This window comes from Hibiscus syriacus, unplaced genomic scaffold, assembly GCF_006381635.1.
Source record: "Hibiscus syriacus cultivar Baekdansim isolate YM2019G1 unplaced genomic scaffold, ASM638163v2 tig00111330_pilon, whole genome shotgun sequence".
Classification (NCBI taxonomy): Eukaryota; Viridiplantae; Streptophyta; class Magnoliopsida; order Malvales; family Malvaceae; genus Hibiscus; species Hibiscus syriacus.
In genome coordinates, this window is record NW_024063059.1 from 4346212 (window position 1) to 4350505 (window position 4294).

The following is a 4294-nucleotide window of genomic DNA, read 5'->3' on the forward strand; positions in this document are numbered from 1 at the left end:
TGAGAGAGAATTCTATGAAACTCTCTCAACTCTCTCAAGCAAAGAGAGGGCACCTACAGTGATCGGAGGCTCCCACGGCGGAGTCAAAGGCAGCGCACGGCCGCTGGAAAAATAAAACTGACCCCAAATCATTCTATTTCTTCCCTACAACCCGAATCACTACTTAGTTTCACCTAAAACCAACCCTATAAGCATAGATCTAGAGATTACCTTCGAAGAAACGGTGGCTTTAGGGCTTCCACAATCGACGTTAAAGCTTCTCGATCACTTTGAATCTCCACTGTAAGTTTCTCTCCTCACCAATCTCTTTTTTTTAGTATTTTCCTCCTTCATTTTTTGCTCGATTCCTCTTCGATTTTATTGTTGAAATCTTCACCGAATCTCCTTGGATGCATCTGCATTTTCTTTGTTTTTGGTATGATGTTGATGGTCTAGGTGAAATCATTAATTTTGCTTGACTTTGGTGCATGTGACTTGATGAATTCGATTGAATAGCTCGAGCTGTTGATGAGGATAAGATCTTGTCGTTGACACAAAGGCTAATTGGAGTTGGCGGTGTGTGCAGTGGACTGGTCACTTGTGGTAAAAAGGACTGGAGGAAGCTTCTTCATTAGGGTTAAAAAACCCTAATCTTGAGCAATCTTGGACCGTTGGATCAAATCTGATCCAACGGCTGGCATCCCGAGCGGCTGGCAGCTAAGGTGGAAAAACCCTAACGAGTTTGGGCAATCACTAGACTTGATCCAATTTGATGTGTTGGTTCTGTATTTGATTTGTAATTGGGCTTAACCTGCACAATAATGTAATATTATTATTATTAATAACAACAACAATACTTATAATAATAATAATCAAGATAATTATAATAATAAATATAATGTTTTTAAAACCCGGATAAAAATGGGTGTCTACACCTTGGACACCACCCATAGCAACCCTTGCCACTGCATGGGAACTAAGGATCAACTTAGATCACTAAGGTTTAGTTCTTGTGAACTAAACCCAACCCAAAGCATGCCAAACACTACAACAAAACAGATTTAGTGGCGTTTTTTATTCCTATAGCAGCGTTTTTAAGCGTCACAAGAAATGTCGATAAAACGAACGCCGCAAAAGGTAGCGGCGTTTGTGAACCTAAAATGCCACAAAATGTCAAGTTATATAGCGGCATTTATTCTTTTAAACACTGCTATATGTTGTGATTTATAGTGGTGTTTTTGTTCACAAATGCCGCTAATTATCCTGTCTTTAGTGGCATTTTTTCCATGAACACTGCTAAATATCTTGTCATTAGTGGCATTTTTTGCCACAAATGCCGTTAATTCTCTTGTCTTTAGTGGCTTTTTTTTTACATACGCCGCTAATTCTCTTGACTTTAGTGGCATTTTTACCACAAACGCCGCTATTTACAAAAGGTTGGAATGGTTTGGTTGGGTTGCTCTTCATTGAACCCGTAAATTGTTGATCATCACTATCTTAATTCCTGAACTTTCATTAATGCTAATATAATATTATTTTACTGATGAGTTTAAACCTTAGGTCTAATGACATTATTTAAAGAGCTGGTAATGGCAGTTGTTATTTTGTAGTAACCAAAAGCAATGGCCTAGACAATATGAACAAACGAGTAAATATTATAAACAATGAGTCTTCCAAAAAGAGAGTAGCCTTTTCCCCTTTTCAAAGGAATAATTCAACTTTTTTCATCAAATAGTAAACTTACAAAAGAATCAACTCAGTTCATTTCATTAAAAACAATAACAAGCGTAGGTGTAAACAATATCATAGACAGTTATTTTCCATTAAAATTTTCAAAACCTGGAATCATAAACAAACCAGTCATGACAAGCATTAAAAATTTCAAAATTGAGAGATACTACCCAACAAGCTAAAGATATATGTATTGTATAAGTTATAGCACATTCTAAAGCTCCATAGCCGTAAACTTCCAACTGAGATCAAGTTAATTCTATTTTTAACTCAGAACTGTCAGGGGATGAATTCATTGCACCAACCTATTCATTGCACCAACCTGCCAGTATAATCCAGAAGTAGAGAGAAATGACCAAATAGGTAATTGTTCGCAATGCTATTACTCAAGCTAATTGTTCGCAAACTTGATACTAATAATGAATTTGCATTAGTGATGGTCCTTTCATGTCAGTTTCAATGAAAAAGTGCTTCCCCTTTATACAATTCGTTGTTGCAATATCTCTCAGTTCCTGCATAAGGTAACTTAGAATATTACTTCAAATTCACAACAGTTAATCAGCATGTTCTACACCAATGTGTTACAAGCCAATTGTTTGAAACAGAAATAAAGGGCAATCTTTCTTATCTACACAGTTGATACATATTTTGATGAGATGTCATGGTTCTCTAACTTACAAAAAACATTGTTGGTTCTGAAAAAAGTTAACAATAGACGACATAAAAACATTGTGTCATAAGCTGGTTAGAGTTCACTTACCAATGCTCTCTCCCACAGGTTTTTTACCAACTTCAAGAAGAAAGGGTAAATTATTAGCAATGAAAATTATAAGCTTCAAATAAGTACCATCTTTTTAGGAGCAACAACAAGCTGATAATTTGCCTTCTCAAGAGTGAGCCTTCAACTCATGTATCTGCACAATGCACGAGTTAGTGACACACAAGAATGAGCCATTCTTAAGTAACTGTACAAGAAAAGAGTGCAGCAAAGAGCATATTATAGCATTGGTTTAAAAAGACATACTTACGAGGACAATGAATCCAGTTCACTTGCAGTTATGTATCATAATGGCGGATAGCCACGACTCTTCTTCTCCTGCCATTGCATGAATTATAATTAAACAAGCCCGTGGTCAGATCCATTCTTTTAACTACTATTACAAACCTTTGGCAAAGCGACAGGCACCTCAACCATAGTTCCCTGGTTAGGTTGCTGTTTAAAGGCTTCTGGAACCAAACTGAGACAAAAAGATGTTACAAATGATCATTATCTCTACATAAAAAAATGAAATTAAAGTATATTAGCATATTGAAAATATCCCCGGATACATAATGGGAAACAAATTTATAAATTTAAGTACCCTTTATCAGAATCCAAGTTCAATTTTGTTGTTGTCCTTTCAGGTAAATATGAGGGTACATAAGCAGACATACTCTGCAATTTCTTTTGCTGCTGCAGCGATTTGGCAATCAGTTTCTGAAATCAACAATCTCAGCTCAGCCAAAAATTTTCCAATGATATTCTAATTAACACGAAATAAAACCTATTTTGAAATGTAATTCTAAAACCAAGTCCTTAGATGATAGAAAGAATGAAGATATAGAAGTAACGATCTTTGGCCTTGGGAATGGCCTCGGCTTCCTTATACAATCGGTCCTTGATCACCTTTACTTGCAGCTCCATGCCCTTCAATGCTGCAACAATTGCCGACAAATCCGTCACACTACTCGCCGAGTACACTGTAAACAAAGGCAGAACATTAAGCTGACAAGCCGGCTTCGGTTTTTATAGTTTTTATAGAGAAAAAAAAATCTGAAACAAAATTTAGCATGGATCTCGAAACAAAAAAAGGGGAGATGGAGAAGGGAACTGAATTCCGTATTAACTCGCTGTTCATTGCAATCACGAGTTCTTGTAGCTCAGCGATTCGGGTGTTAAACGAATATATCAGATAATCGAGAGTTGAACCAGGGGGAGACGGAGAATGGAACTGAATTCCGAGTTAACTCATTGTTCCTTGCAATCACGAATTCTTGTAGCTCAGCGATTCCGGTGTTAAACGAAGATATAAGATAATGAATAGAGAGATGAACCAACTTGTTTAGGATCCATCTCTATTCTCCCCAGTACGAATGGGAAGGATTGGATTCGATGTGTGATAAGTGATGTTAGGGATTTGATATTTTTGGCGGGAACCAACTTTTAAAATTTTTGGCGTTTTTAAATCCATATGCCACAAACATACCAAACTATTGTGGTGCTTGTAAAAAAACGCCACTGAAGTGCTACTCTTTTGCGGTATATGTATAAAATGCCACTAAAGTACTACTCTATTGTGGCGTTTGTATAAAAATGCTATTAAAGTACTACTCTGTCATGTTGCTTGTTGAGAAAACGCCACAATAGATAAACCCTATTGCAGTGTTTGTATAAAAATGCCACTAAAGTACTATTCTATTTCGACGTTTGTTGAAAAAATGCCACAATAGATGAATTGTATTGCGACATTTGTATAAAAAACGTTGCTAAAGTAATACTTTATCGTGACGTTTTGATTGTAAACGCCGCTATATGTTTAGGTGT

The 4294-nt window shown here is 36.4% G+C and overlaps 1 pseudogene; it reads right to left on the reverse strand.

The window, feature by feature from the left end:
- Positions 1-2123: 2123 nt before the first annotated feature.
- On the reverse strand, positions 2124-3823 carry LOC120158702 (annotated as a pseudogene).
- Between the last annotated feature and the right edge of the window lie 471 nt (positions 3824-4294).